At 46.8% G+C, this 16,313-nt stretch overlaps 1 long non-coding RNA gene across 3 annotated transcripts in view; it reads left to right on the forward strand.

The window, feature by feature from the left end:
* Positions 1-7,223: 7,223 nt before the first annotated feature.
* The window catches only part of LOC148137975 (uncharacterized), a 28,794-nt gene continuing 19,704 nt past the window's right edge, over positions 7,224-16,313 (forward strand). Inside the window, exons 1-4 of one of the 3 annotated variants that reach the window (XR_015754186.1) lie at positions 7,224-8,902; positions 11,539-11,621; positions 13,316-13,415; positions 13,661-13,968. This is a non-coding gene — a long non-coding RNA (uncharacterized LOC148137975). The remainder of the gene's footprint in view (positions 8,903-11,538; positions 11,622-13,315; positions 13,416-13,660; positions 13,969-16,313) is intronic. The other 2 variants (XR_015754187.1, XR_015754185.1) reach the window with 2 other exon arrangements.

Here is a 16,313-nt window from a genome sequence, read left to right on the forward strand (position 1 = left end):
CACATCGGAGACCATTCAAAAAAGATTCACTTAGCTGCTTCGAGGACGAAAGGGTTGACCTATCAAGAATAGATAAGCAGGGGTGATCTTACGGAAACAAGATTCTGAGGAGCTTGAAAGGGTAGATGTTGACTAGATCTAGCACGAGTGAAGTCTCAAACCAGGGGACATTACATAAGGGAACATTCATTTTAGAAAAAATAAAGATTTTTTTCTCTCAGTGAATGGCTAGAATTTTCTCGCCTGTTAGAAACGAAAATCGCTTCTCATTAATCGCTCTAGACAAATTCAGGAAAACAAAGTTTATTAGCAAGTCTGCAGAGTTGGGCACCCTTCTGAGAAAAGCGTGCCGAGGCTAACAATGTCTTCTGATTAAATACAGGACAAGTCCCTCCCCTCTGTGGCTCTAAAGAGTCACGAGGTTCACATTCTAAACCGTTCAGTAATTTTCCATTCTGCATCCTTATCTTAAAGTCTACAGGAGATGTCTCCCGAGTTGTTTTTTTTTCTTACCCTGCAGTCTTATCAGTCAAGGACTTATTCTTCTCTGTCAGAGCTAGTGGTCCTATAAATCAAGGACTTGTTTTTCTATTCTGTGTGAGTGGTCTTATCAATCAAGGACTTGTTTTTCTACTCTGTCAATGTGAGTGGTCTTATCAAACCGTAGCAGCAGATGTCTCGTCTTTTATTACAGAGAAGCATGTTTTACCCTACCCCTATGGCTCTATTCCCCTTAGACTCTGGGGTCATGCACATCTCAATTGTTTGTACCGAAATCGTCTCTCACAATTCCACCCTTTTTTTTATGTGCATGATAAAGATAAGCCTCCTCCCATCAGGGGCCCTGGAAATCCTTGGTCTTTCGCAGCAACAGCACCTTAAGTTCCTGCGTTCCATGTTGGGGCACCGCCACTGCCTGGAGTTGGGAAATATTTTTCTGGATTAAAGATTGAACACAGGGGGTCAGGCAGGGTAAGATGAGTAAAAGCATTACGCCCCCCCAGCCACCAGTAACGCCGTGCACCACCAACTACCTCCTAAGAGACCATCCCACCATCCGATGCTACCAAGAGGACGCCAGGATTGAACCGGCACATGGGCCAGTTTCCGAATGTTATCGGAAATCTTCAAAACTGCTTTACCATTATCGTCAATTTTCAGACAGCAGTTAGTCAGGTTAAACTTCCCGCACACGCCCCCTCCCGAGGCCAACAGATAATCCAAGGCAAGCCGGTTTTGGTATATAGCAGCCCTCCTCTGATTCTGCTGCTTAGCCAGCAACTCCAGGGCCAGGGCGGTCTGATTAGTAATGACCTCTACGACTGCTTGGAGCCTGATAATTCGATTTAACATATAGATAGGAGTACGGTATCCCCATGATCCGTCCTGTGCCCATGTAGCAGGCCCATAGTATTCAATAATACGGGCCGGTGGCCATTCATCCCCCCAATCACCAACTTGGATATCCCTTGTTGGCCTCTGCAGGGAGTCAAATAGTTTAACCCCCAAGTCGTGGCCCTCCTCCCGGGGTAATAAGAAGAACTCTGGTCTAATTAGACCCAGGAAGCATACCCCAGCCCATCCTATGCGCAACTTGGCATATGCCTGATTACCGCATATCCAGAATAGGCCATCTGGGGCAGGCCCCCCCTGTTTCGCAACTTCGTTCCACACCTCTTTTATCCCAGGGATGCCCTCATAAGGGCCGGTGCCGCTACAATTCCAAAACCGAGAGTCATCACTCAGCCTCACACAATTGCGGTTCTCCTGTTTCGCAATGTACCATGTGATATCCTCAGGCCACCAGACTTGTGTGGTTGCATTCAACACACTCTGACAGGGGCTGATACCCACCTCAACCTTCCCTTTCCCTTCAACACAGAACTGGCCTTCCGGGCTGTTAGTCAGTCTCCACACCTGCCCTTTCCTTTCATTCACATGTGTCCAATTATACTGAAGCAACTCCCATATATCTAAGCTTTGACCAGACCACGGCCATTGTTCAGTCATATGTGGTCCCCCACAAACCCAGCAATTGCTAATATTTAACACGGTGGCTATCCTCGACGTAAGATCAATAAACAGGTTCTGTGTTACATCGGGGAGTTTGATCTTTTCTTCTACCTCCTTGTATATAGACGGCACCTTGGAGACAACGACCGTCCTTTGACGGTCGCGCTCTTTCTCTAACTCGCGTTTAATGTTCTGTACTAATGTCTCCCTGACTCTGTCCACATGTTCTTCGAGCAACACAGAGGGTAGCCCCCACTGCCCAGCTTTGTTAACACACACCCAGCGGTCATTGTTAGGGCATCCATGGGCTTTGCCACCGTACCCTTTATTATACACCTGATAATAGGGTTTTCCATCCTCCCAACATTCTTGCCATGCATTCACATCGTAACACCGATCGTTCACATGGGAGTGAGACACAAATGACCCCGAGTAGATCTGACTCCCAAGCCTCACTGTAGTCCGACATTTGTCACATCTCCCCTCGCCCTTCCCCACATACAGGAGTAAACTGACCAATATCCCCATCAATACAGTCCAGGTAGAGTTCATTGTCGCTGTCTTTTCAGCTTTACCACCAACGGCTTGTCCCCTGGCCCGCATGTCCAAGTACTCTCTCCTTCTGGCAGAATAGGCCCCTTTATCCTCGATGCGTGGGCCCACCCTTTTTCTTTTGTCCGAACAGCGGCTTCAGTTGTTAACAGGACCAGGAACGGTCCTTCCCACTGTGGCTGGAGCTTTTCGGCCTTCCAGGTCTTTACAAGTACCCAATCTCCGGGTTCCACCTTATGCAAGAGGAAGTCGAGCGGCAGAGTCTGAGCCAGGAGACCCTTCCTCCGGAGTTAGGATTGGGCTGACCACTTCCCGGGCAGTTGTCCGGACTCGATCGTCCGTTTCGTTGCGCCATCTACGACAGCATAGCCACTGTACCGTACCCCACTGATGCACCGGGAGGACCCCTCGATGTACAGTTCCTGTCCTTCACCCAGCGGGGCCTCTTGCAGGTTCTCTCGGCTTTTGGTCTGTAAGTCTACAAATTCCACACAATCATGCTCCTGTTCCCCATCTGCAGGACGTACGTATAGAAACTGGGCAGGGTTGCAACTGAGATCTTTTGCAAAATTGAGATCGTCTCCGGTCATCAAAATCATCTCATACTTCAGGATGCGAGAGTCTGTTAACCAGCGGTGAGCCTTTTGAGCCAGTATGGTACTAACTGAATGTGGGGAGTATACTGTGATTCTTCCTCCAAAGGTAAGTTTCCGGACCTCTTCTACGAACATTGCCGTAGCTGCCACTGCCTATATACAGGTCGGCCATCCACGTGACACGGGGTCTAACATTTTTGACAAAAATGCAACTGGCTGACGTTTCCCTGCCCGCAGCTGGGTAAGCACACCTTGGGCAATTCTGCCGGCGCTATTAACATATAACTGGAACGGTTCCTTCAGGGTGGGTAAAGCCAATACCGGAGCTCGGATCAGTTTATTTTTAAGAATATTAAATCGCTGCTCCTTCTCATCTGACCAGTCCAGCTTTTGTTCTTCTTGTCCCAGTTTGTCGTACAAAAACTTTACTAGAGTGGTGTAACTTTCAATCCATATCCGGCAATACCCTACTTGCCCCAGGAATTGTCTGATTTCCTTCTTCGTCCTGGGTATTGGCATACCCGTAATCCCCGATATTCGTTCTGGTGTGATACGGCGATGCCCCTTACTGGCCTGATGGCCCAGATATCTTACTTCTTGCTCCACAAACTGGAGTTTTGACCTGGAGACGCGTAGGCCCTGTTTCCCCAGGAAGTTCAGCAGGGCAACGGTGTCTGCTCGTACTTCCTCTTCTCTTGGTCCTGAGAGTAAGAGATCATCGACATATTGGAGCAATTGATTCTCCGTGTTACACCGAAACCCCCCTAAGATCTGCTCCAGTATTTGTCCAAACAAGTTGGGTGACTCCGTGAATCCCTGCGGCAAGACTGTCCATCTTAACTGTCGCTTTAGTCCTGTGAAGGGATTCTCCCATTCAAATGCAAAAAGGTTCCGACTTTCTTCATCAAGGGGGCAACTCCAGAAGGCATCCTTCAGATCTATTACGCTGAACCATTCATGTTCGGGGGGAATTTTACTCATTAACGTGTAGGGATTGGGTACCACCGGGTATCTAGCCTGGACTACTTTATTCAACCCCCGCAAGTCTTGCACCAGCCTATACGTCCCATCCGGCTTTCTCACAGGGAGTATTGGAGTATTGCAAGGGGACATGCATTCCTCCAGTAGTCCATCTGTGATTAATCTTTCTATCACAGGTTGTAACCCTTCCCGTCCTTCCATAGCAATCGGGTACTGTTTCCTTCTTACCGGGCCTCTTCCTGGTAACATGGTGATTTGGAGAGGTTTGATGTTTAGACCCCCTCTGTTCCCCTCTCGGTACCAAACTCCCGGGTCTATCTGTTGATCGTCTTCTTCGGTGAGGGCGAACAACCTTACCACCATTTCCCCGTTACTTGGTACCATTCCGATCCCTAGTTTGACCTGCAAGTCTCTTCCTAACAAATTAAACCCCGCCGATGGCAGTAGAAGGAGGTCTCGTTTAGTAGTTCTGTGTTCATACCCAATTTCCACGTCCTCCACTACTGGGACTTGCAATGTCTTTCCTCCAATGCCATATACCCCCATAACTGTTCTTCCTGCTCGGGCACTGGGGGTATTTGGATTATACTTGATCTTTCGGCTCCCGAGTCCACCATAAATGTGATCTCCGACCCTTGGGGCCCTACTTTCAAGTTTACCAGGGGTTCCTGTCGATAGTCCTTTTGCCCCAAGGGTAGGAACCCCCGACCTCCCTAATCTTCCTCCATCAGGGCGTACGACCGCACTTCCCGCTTGTAGCGGGGGCACTTTCGCTTAAAATGTCCCTCTTCATTACAGTAGTAACATCTGAGTATCCTCCTCGTTTCCCTGTCGCGGCCTCGAGTTCCTCCACCCTTCCTTTGTTCCGGCCCCGGTCCTCTTTTCCTCTGCTCTTGCCACAACTCTCCCCTTTCCGGTTCCTGCCACGGCTCCCCCTTTTCCCTCCTTCCAGCTGTCACTTGTTTCACCGTCTGCATCATTATCTTTGTCGCCTTCTTTTGCTTCTCATCGTCCCTTCTCACAAACACATTTTGCGCCTCCCGTAGTAGTTCACTCAGAGGTTTACTATCCCAATCATCCATTTTCTCTAACTTCTTTCGTATGTCTGGCCAGGCTTTTGATACAAACTCTACCCGTATGAGTTGCTGTCCCACTTCCATCTCAGGGTCCACCCCAGCGAACTGCTGCAAGTTCTTCCTAATCCTGTCTAGGAAGTCTGTAGGGGTTTCTTCCGGGTTTTGATGATTCCCAAAGGCCTTGGTAAAATTGTGCCCCTTCGGGGCTGCCTGCCTTATTCCTTTTATCCAATATTCCCGCATATCCCTCATGTTGCGTCTTCCTTCTTCCGTTTGCTTATCCCACTCGGGGTCGGTGAGGGGAAATTTCTGCTCCCCTCCTGTTCCTCCCTCTCTCTCCCAGACCAACAGCGCAGCTTGTCGTATCATCTGTCCTGGCTAGAGAACAATGTTCCCATGATGGAATACATCTCATCCCATGTGTAAGTATTTGGCCCCAGGAACTGATCTAATTGTTCAGCCAGGCCCATGGGGTCCTCCAGTAGGCCCTTCGTCTCTCTCTTGTAATTCCGTACTTCAGTACTCGTTAAGGGGACGTTCACATATCCCGTCCCTCCTTCCGCGCCTCCCATGGACACTTCCGGAGTGGATTCATTCTTGCAATCGGGACAGAGTTTCGTCTGTGACTCTTTTCAGCTTGAGATCTAGTCTGTACTCCTGAGGCACCAGGTGGTTCCTCCCCGCTTTCTTCCCCTTCCCCTGAATCGTCGCCACCCGAAGGACTATTTTGCGGGGCAGACGGGGTCACGTAGGGCGGCGGTAAGTGATCTAAAGGTTCCCAATCTTTCTGCCCTTTCGAGTCTTCATTGGCTACCTTCATTTTGCAAGATAGTGCGACTGGTAGCCAACAAAGGGCGTAATCACTTTCCTCCCGAGTAACATTAGGTTTCGAATTGACATATAAAATTAGAGCTTGCCGGACCCAGTCTTCATCAGTGCCGAATTTAGGCCACCACACTGAGTCTCCCTGAATAGGTTTTTGGGATCATGTTCGACAGTATTTCACCATCTTCTGTCTAGATTTTCCTTTTTCCCTACCCTGACCCCAATTATTTAACATTATACCTAACGGACTATCGGCAGGTACCCCGGGGTATTTTTCATTGTCTACGCTCAAGCCTACCTCTCCCTTGTCCGCCTTGGATCCCTTATTTCCCATTGCCGAGGACTTTGTAAAATCGGAGATTCCTGTATTATCCCGTGATAATCTATCACTATTTAGCCAATTCCCGGACCTTCAGTCCCGTGATCGCCCAGGTCCCTTTGCAGGCACCCCCGGTCTTTGGATTCCTGTGTCCCACGTCTCTGTAGAAAAATCCACAGGCACCCCGTAGGTCCACGTTCCTCCGCAAACACGGTCTCTGCAAAATCTCGCACAGACGAGCCCCGGTCCCTAGATTCCTGAGTCTCACGTCTCTGTAGAAAAATCTACAGGCACTCCGCAGGTCCCCAGTCCTCCGGAAAGACGGTTCCCGCAAGTCTTTTCTTACCTGGGTTCGGTGCACCGAAATTACTCGATCGTTAACCGTCCCCACTGCCTCGGCCACACCCCTCCTTTGTTCTCCTGAGCCTTCCGGATATCACTCACTCAAGCCGCGCGGGGCGACAAGCAAGGAATCAGGGATTGCCGAACTCGGCAGGGTGCACCTTCTCCGATGTCCTTCCTCAGCCCCCCTCGCGGCCGGAGTGATGATCGGACGAGCCCCCAAGTTTGTTAGAAACGAAAATCGCTTCTCAATAATCACTCTAGACAAATTCAGGAAAACAAAGTTTATTAGCAAGTCTGCAGAGTTGGGCACCCTTCTGAGAAAAGCGCGCCGAGGCTAACAATGTCTTCTGATTAAATACAGGACAAGTCCCTCCCCTCTGTGGCTCTAAAGAGTCACGAGGTTCACATTCTAAACCGTTCAGTAATTTTCCATTCTGCATCCTTATCTTAAAGTCTACAGGAGATGTCTCCCGAGTTGTTTTTTTTTTCTTACCCTGTAGTCTTATCAGTCAAGGACTTATTCTTCTCTGTCAGAGTTCGTGGTCCTATAAATCAAGGACTTGTTTTTCTATTCTGTGTGAGTGGTCTTATCAATCAAGGACTTGTTTTTCTACTCTGTCAATGTGAGTGGTCTTATCAACCCGTAGCAGCAGATGTCTCGTCTTTTATTACAGAGAAGCATGTTTTACCCTACCCCTATGGCTCTATTCCCCTTAGACTCTGGGGTCATGCACATCTCAATTGTTTGTACCGAAATCGTCTCTCACATCGCCCAAACAATTGTGAAAGTTAAATGTGGGAGGGGAATGGTTGGGTTACTCTTCAGAGGGTTATTCTGGCTTGTTGGGCTGAAGGGCCTGTTTCCACACAAGAGGGAATCTATGATTCTATCTCAAATTATTTTAAAAGAGGGCAGATAGACTTTTGAAATATTGAGCGGTTGAAGGCTATGTGGATCAAGCATAAAAGAGGTGTTGAGGTCTGGGTTGGCCCGGCCATGATCTGATAGAATGGAGGAACAAGCTGAAGGGAATGAATGCCCTACTCCTGCTCCGATTCCTTGAGGCTCTGTTTCATGTTTTTATTATCTCCAAAGAAGAGCGTGATACAATGTGCTAAAGATCTCAGATGTGAAAATGGGGTGTTTATGTACTGATTCAGATGGCATTGATTCATCAATCACAGCTATACAGTCATGAGTAGGAAGGCAATTCCCTCCATGAATAAAGGAAATCTTCTGCAGAGCTCACACAAAGGGAATTCTTCCACTCAGTGAACTCTCCCATCACATTACCCAACATATCAGCTAAAGCAGGACACACTGCGCATGCTCGAGTCAACAAGGCGACCCCCGGGTGATTGATGTCAGCGCTGGACCAATGAAAGGACGGTGGGCGGAGCTGGAGGACCTAGCAGGAGGTTGGTCCTCCAACCAAGCAACGTGAAGCAAGGGCGGAGCTAAACAAAACCATGTGATCACCCTCGAGCGCGGCGCAGAGTCGCTGTAATGAATGCTCGGGAAGTTATGGAGAGAAAGGATACGGTAAGGAAAGAAATAAACAGGGAAACCGGAGAAAAACTGTGTTGCTATGAGCGGAGAGGTTTTACAAACAAATTGTGCACGTCGGAAAACACAAATTTGAACGTCCCAATTCCTTTTTTGCAGTAAACGGGGAATTGCCTCAGCGCGGCTGCAGGCCTGAGTGAGCGCCGCCATCTTTATTTGGGGCAACGATTCACTGGACACGTGCGGAGCCGCCACCTTTGTAGGGGGCAAGCTGCAGCCAGGCGCATGTGCAGCCTTTCTCAGTATAGAGTCATTGTGATCATAGCAGCCAATACTGCTCTGATTCATCTCTGGGCTCCCTCATGACCACTTTGTCAATATCTAGCTTCCTCAGTCTCGAGCCATTTTTGGTCTGTTTACTACTGTATTATGACTTTTATATACCCTTTGTAAATGAGTTTTTCACTGCGGCCCAGCCCCTGACCACGTGCTGCTCAATTATCAGATTGCTTTATTCTTTTTCATTCCCTGTAATCCATTTTGCACTCCCTGAAACATCGACTGTGTTTCTCCTTCCACAGATACCAGTGATTAATGCCAAAGCCCTGTTGCCTGTGGAGAGGGTGATGTTTGACTTTCTTGTACAGCTGCAGTTTGTGTGGTGAAGGTGCTCCCACAATGTGGTTGGGTAAGAGACATTACAGATTATTCATAACAGCAACAGTGATTATTTGAAGATAATGTCCAAATCAAGAACAGTTTGTAGTTTTATCATCATGCTTATTTCATATAAATACTATTGAGAACTTTAGATATAAGGCCAGAGATGAACATTTTAAGTCAGGTGACCAAAAGCATTGCCAAAAAGCAGGTTTTGAGGGATGTCTTAAAGGTGGAAAGCAGACCTGTGAGGTTTTGTCTGCAAATTCCAGACCATGTTGCTTTAGTAACTGTAGAATCAGCCACAAAGTTGAAGTAATGAATTAACAAGTCGTTGGGAGTCTTGAAGAAAATGGGTTGAGACCTCGACAAAGGAAGTGTGGTGCAGGGAGCTAGGGATGATCACAGCCAGGAATCAAATCAAGAATGAGAATTTTAAATTGTTGTTGCTTATGAATAGGAGCCTTTTGACTGATGAACATGTTTGGGGAGAAGTGAGCATGTGGGCGGTAGAGCTTTCAATTTTTCTTGAGACTACAGGGAGGTTGAATTTGGGAGGCTGGCCAGGAGTGTGTTTGGATAATTAAGTCTGGAGATAACACACGATGGATGAGAGTTTCAGTATATGAACTGAGATGAGGGTGGAATCAGCTCGAAATAATGGTGTTGGAATGGGGCTGGGGCTGTCACTCTCACCTCACCTCTGGATTCAGCTGGTTGTCAGATTGTGAATGAGGGCGGTAACACAATCGGGAGCTGAGTGGCCCTGGTGGTGCCTAAAATGAGTGTCGCTCAGCTGGCTGTTGCTGAGCAGCTGCTGCTTGATAGCCCTGTTGATGACATCTTCCATCACTTTACTGCTGATGAAGTGTGGACTGACAGAGGGAAATTGCCTGAGTTGGATTGCCCTGTGTTTTTGTGTTGAACATCCCTGGGCAATGTTCCACATTGCCAGTCGATACTAGTGCTGGAATGATACGTGGCTTGGTGGATGGCAAGTTCTGGAGCACAAGCTGTCAGTATTATTTCCAGAATGTTAGCAGGACCCATAGCCTTTACACTACTTAACCATTTCTCGATATTATTCGAATTAAATTGAACTGGCTTAAAGCTCACCTCTGTGACGTTAGGAACCACTGGAGAAGGCTGAGATGGATCATCTCACTTTGCATCTGGCTGAAAATTACTGCAAATGCTGTCATCTTATCTTTTGCATGGATGTGTGAAACCCCTCCATCTGTAGGGGTGAGGATATCTGTGGTGCTTCGTGCAATGAGTTGTTTAATTGTCCATTACCATTCACAACTGGGTGTGGCAGAGCTCTGATCTGATCCATTGGTTGTGGGATCACCTCGCTCTGTTTCTTGCTGCTGATGCTGTTTGATTATGCAGATAGTCCTGCTTGGTAGCTTCACCAGGTTGGCACTTCATTTTTAGGTCTGCCTGGTGCTGCTCATGGCATGCTGTCCTTTGCTGTCCATTGTGATGGGTGAGTGCAGGATGTACAAACCCATGAGATTACAGATTGTGCTGGAGTACAGTTCTGCTGCTGCTGTTATTCCACAGTGCCTGAGAGAGATCCAGTTTGAGTTCCTACATCTGTCCCATTTAGCACGGTGATAGTACCACTCAGCACAATGGAGGTTTTTCTCAACTTTAAGATGAGGCTTTGTCTCCAAAAAGACTGTGGGATGGTCGCTCTTACCGATACTGTCATGGACAGATGCGTTTGCAGCTGGCAGATTCATACTGATAAGATCTAGTATGTTTTTCCCTCTTGCTGGTTCCGTTACCGCCTGCTGCAAACCCAGTTGAGCAGCTATGTCCTTGAGGACCCGACCAGCTCAGTCAGTAATCCTGCTGCTGAGCTACTCTTGGTAGAGGACATTGAAATCCTGTACCCAGAGTAGGCTTGTCACTATTTTATTGCCTCAGTGCTTCCTCCAAGTGTTATTCAACATGGAGGAGCACTGATTCATCAGCCATGGGAGCATGGTACGTGGTAATCAGCAGGAGCCATGAGACTTCCTGGTGCCCAAAGTCAATGCTAAGTACTCCCAGGGCAAATGGTTCCTGTGTGTACACTACTGTGCCGTCACCTCTGCCTGGTCTGTCCTGCTGGGGTGACAGGACATATCCAGAGATTTCAGGAGAAAGTGAAGACTGCAGATGCTGGAGATCAGAGTCGAGAGTGTGGTGCTGCAAAAAAAAAACAGCAGGTCAGGCTGATGAAGGGCTTAGGCTCGAAGCGTCGATTCTCCTGCTCCTCGGATGCTGCCTGACCTATTGTGCTTTTCCATCATCACACTCTCTATCGAGGGATGGTGATGGTGGTGTCTGGCCATTATCTGTAAGGGATTACTCTGTGAGGCTGTTCCTTGACTAATCTGTGAGACAGCTCGCCACGTTTTGGCCCAAAAAAAACAGATGTTAGTGAGCAGGATGTTGCAGAGTAGAGAGGGCTGATTCTGTGGTTGTATTTCCTATTGCCTTGTTAGATACCAAGTGGTCCACCCAGTTTCATTCCTTTGTTGAGACCTTGCAGTGATTAATACAGTGAGTAGCTTGTTGGGTGACTGTCAGGTTGGCAGGATTTTTTCGCCATTGACAATGGTTCCATGGAGATCAGGAGATTCCTAATTTGTTATTTTTTCTTGAATTCAGATTCTAACATCTGCCGAGTTGGGATTCGAACAAGGACTTCAGTTGTACATTTTAATATTCTGGATAAAAGTTAAATATATTAGGTTTGTTCACTCATTTTAAATATCACTAACCCTGGTTTTGTTTCTTTGTAAAACCCTGTCCATCATCCTGTCTCCTTCATCCTTCCCTCCAACAACAAGAGCAAGGAGCACATTGAGTTTCTCTGTCACTAAGACTGAGACAATCCGATCAGCTGCCTCTGCTGCTTCCCTCCCTCCCACTAGCGCACCGAGACAAACTGCCTCACATGGTATTCCTGGTTTTTGTCCCAAACTTACATCTTTCTGCAGTCTCTTGTCAAGCCTTATCAGAGCTCATCTTGATCTTTTACTAGTCTCGCTAAACTACAGACATTCCAACTCTGTTTCCTCCTCATCACTCCCCCTCGCCAATTCACAGGTATTGTTCCTTATTCTGTCTCTGTCTTTCTTTTCTGGTTATGTCCTTCTCATCCATTCTGCAGAAAAAACTAACATTTGACCTCACCATCATTTGTAAATCCTGCTCCATCTCCACTTTCCCTTTCCTTTCTGAATTCCTTGTATTTGGTGTCCCTCAAGGATCTATCCTTGGTCCGTCCTGTTTCTCACCTACGCACTGCCAAGGAGGTGACATCGTCCAAAAGCACAGTATGAGGTTTCACATGTACACTGACAATGCCCAGCTCTCCCTCCCCACCATCCCGCTCCATTGCTCCACTGTTACTCAGTTACCAAACTGCTTATCACGTTCCCACTACTCAATTAACTGCAATTTCCTCCAAAGAAACATTGTTACGGTTAAACCCGTTACCTTCAGTTGCTATTACAAATTCCTTTCCCTTACTGCTGAGCCTCTCACTGGGTGCAGTCTGAGATAGAACTGGACTCTTCACAACATTGCTGTCATATCTGTAACCCCAAGGTGACCTTCTGATCAGACATCTACGCAATCACAAACACCAGGAATTCCAATCTCTAAAATGTTGCTTGTCTCCACCTCACCCCAGCTCCATTGCTACTGAAACCCCTAACCCGTGTTGGTGTTACCTTAAATTTGATGAATCTGAAATGAACCCTTGATTTCGTGACTGACCCAGAATCTGCTACTTTCAGTGTTTCCTGCACAATTACCCCTGGTCCCTTTGTGGTGCAGCTTTCTACAGTTTCCACCATTTAAATAGCACTCTGTTCTCTTATTATCCCCTCCAAAATGACCAACTTCCCATTTTCCCAAATTATACTCCATCTGGCAACTGGTTGCCCCCTTCTCCTGTGCATCTCTCTCTCTTCACAATCCTCTTAGAACTTTACAGTTATGCCTTTTCCAGGAGATCCCCCCCCCCCCCCCTTCTAAACATTTACTGGGAGCACTGGGCAGTGTGAAGCATGCAGAGTTGCTCTGTTTTTAGGGGTATACCATTGGTCAGAATGGAGGCAACTTGCCCATCGAGCTGCATGAGCCTTTCACCCCCCATGTCTTATTGATGAGGCACAGCGGCAGCACGGAAGGAAAAAAAAAGAAGCAAATCCTGCTCTCCACATCTCACTGACTCTTGGAATATTCTGTCCCATGTGGCAAAGATCTGCCCTGTTCAGTCACATGAAATTCCAAGGTGGAAACTCCTAGAAACCCACATAGATTTCCCCCTGAACTGACTGCTGACCTCCACAAGGGGTAATGTGCCAGGAGGAGGGGATAGTGCGAGTTTCTAACCTGAACTGACAGTGATGGATTTTATAAACTTGTATTACAGGATATTACAGGTGGACATTCAGATGGTAATCTCAGTCATTGTAACACCTAACTCTGATTGAATTAGTCAATTCATCAGGACCTGGATATTTGCATTGTGTGTGAGTATTGTATTCCATCTGAATCCCATTTGCTGCATAAAAGTTCTCCTTTGAATCTTCCCAAACCTTTAATGTGTGTCCTGTAATCCTTGTACAATGAGCTGATGGGTGTAAGGTTTATTATTATAACGTGTAACTTTTCTAAACCCCTCTGTCACAGCTCCCCTCAATTGCCTTTGCTACAGGGAGAATAATCTAAGTTTCCCCAAACCCCTGATTCCCCAGTGTCTGTTTGCTTTCTATAGGGTACACATCAGGGTTGTGTTGGAACATCCGCCACTTGCCTCCATCAGTGCAACCCTCAACACTATTAAAGAAAGTGAACATCCTCCAGGACAAAGCACTGTGCCTGAGTAGTGTCCCATCCACCACCTTCAGCATTCCCTCTCCCCACCCCAGAGACAATATGGCATCACTGTGTAAAAGGTAAAGGCAGCATTGCCCTACCAGACCATAGGGCTGCTCTCTCATTAGGGAGGAAACTGGATCAACTGGAAGAAACCCATGCAGACACTGGGAGAATGTGCAAGCCGTTCTGCTGTCACCTTAAAAGGTATGTACCCAGTCTTGAATTGCGTCCCTTCCTGGAAAGGACACCGGCTGTTCACATTACTGATACCACCCCTCCATGATTTGAGAAACATCTAATAAGGTCACTCCTCAGCCTCCTGCGCACCAGTGAAAGAAATCGCAACCTATCCAGCCTCTGCTTATAATTCATTCCCATCAAATCCTGGTAAATCTCTTCTGAATCTGCTCCAACTACATAATGTCCTCCCGATATCAGCATGACCAGAACTGGACACGGAATTCCAGAAAAGGCGTCCCCAACATCCAAAATAATGTCCCAACTCTTGTACTCCAAGGTCTGAGCAATGAAGGCAAGTGTGCTAAACACCTTCTTAACCACCCTGTCTACATGTAACAGACGTGAAAGACCCGAACCCCTCGGCCTCTTTGTTCCATATCACTACTCGAGGCCCTGTTTTTAATTAGTGTCAGTCTGCCCTCGTTTGTTTTATCAAGATGTAATATTTTGCATTTATTCCAATCCAAAAATCCCCAAAAACCCTGAGCATTAAAGACAGTAGGAGTATACTTAAGAGGGAAATCAGGAGGGCAAAAAGGGGACATGAGATAGCTTTGGCAAATAGGGTTATGAATAATCCCAAGGGTGTTTATAAATACATTAAGAACAAAAGGGTACCTCGAGAGAGAATAGGGCTCCTCAAAGATCTGAAAGGTAGTCTATGCGTGGAGCCGCAGGAGATGGGAGAGATACTAACTGAATGTTTTGCATCAGTTGTACTGTGGAGAAGGACATGGGCAATATAGAATGTGGGGAAATAGATGTCGACATGTTGAATATGTCCATCTTACAGAGGAGGACATGCTGGGTGTCTTGTAACCCGTAAAGCTTGGTTAATCCCCAGCACCTGATCAGGTGAACCCTAGAACTCTGGGAAGCTGGGAATGTGATTGCTGGGCCTCTTGCGGAGATATTTGTATCATCGATTATCACAGGTGAGATGCCAAAAGACTAGAGGTTGGTTAACGTGGTGCCGCTATTTAAGAAAGGTGGTAAGGCCAAGCCAGGGAACTATCGACCGGTCAGCCTGACATTGATGCTGGGCAAGTTGTTGGAGGGAATCCTGAGGAACAAGATGCGTGTGTATTCTGAAAAGCAAGGACTGATTAGTGATAGTCAGCATGACTATGTGTGTGGGAAATCATGTCTCTCAAACTTGATTAAGTTATTTGAAGATGTATCAAAGAGGATTGATGAGGGCTGAGAGGTGGACATGATCTATGGAATTCAGTAAGGTGCTCGACAAAGTTCCTCATTGAAGACTGGTTAGCAAGGTTGGATCTCATGGAATACAGGGAGAACTAGCCGTTTGGATACAGAACTGGCTCAAATGTAGAAGGCAGGATGGTGGTGGAGGGTTGTTTTTCAGATTGGAGGCATTTGACCAGTGGAATGCCACAAGGAACAGTGCTGGGTCCACTACTTTTTGTCATTTATATAATATGATTTAGATATGAGCATAGGAGGTACAGTTAGTAAGTTTGCAGATGACACCAAAATTGGAGGTATAGTGGACAGCGAAGTGGATTACAACAGGATGTTGTTCAGATGGGTGAGAAGTGGCAGATGGAGTTTAATTCAGATAAATGTGATGTGCTGCATTTTGGAAAAGCAAATCTTAACAGGACTGATACACTTAGTGGCAAATTCCTCGATAGTGTTGATGAACAAAGATATCTTGCAGTGAAGGTTCATATTTCCTTGAACGTAGAGTTGCATGTGGATAGGATATTGAAGAAAGTGTTTGGAATACATTCCTTTATTGATCAGAGCATTGAGTATAGACATGACATTGGTTAGGCCTCTTTTGGAACATTGTGTGCAATTCTGTTCTCCATCAATCGGAAGGATGTTGTGAAACTTGAAAGGGTTCAACAAAGATTTACAAGGATATTGCCAGGGTTTGAGCTGCAGGAAGAGAGCAAAAAGGCTGGGGCTTTCTTTCCCTGGAGCATCAGAGACTGAGGAGTGACCTCCGTAGAGGTTTATAAAATCAGTAGTAGCATGGATAGGGTAAACAGACAAGGTCTTTTCCCTGAGTAGGAGGGTCCAGAAGTAGAGAGCATAGGTTGAGGGTGAGAGGGGAAAGATATAAAAGGGAACTAAGGAGCAACTTTTTCACGCAGAGAGTGGTGCGTGTATGGAATAAGCTGCCAGAAGAAGTGGTGGAGGTTGACAATTATAGCATTTTAAAGGCATTTGGATACTTGACATGAATAGGAAAGATTTAGAGGGATATGGCCCAGGTGCTGGCAAGAGGGATAAGATTAGGTTCGGATATCTGGTCGGCATGGACAAATTTGACCGAA

The sequence above is a fragment of the Chiloscyllium plagiosum genome, unplaced genomic scaffold (genome assembly GCF_037043375.1).
Source record: "Chiloscyllium plagiosum isolate Xiang-an unplaced genomic scaffold, Cpla_swu_hap1 HiC_scaffold_42, whole genome shotgun sequence".
Classification (NCBI taxonomy): domain Eukaryota; kingdom Metazoa; phylum Chordata; class Chondrichthyes; order Orectolobiformes; family Hemiscylliidae; genus Chiloscyllium; species Chiloscyllium plagiosum.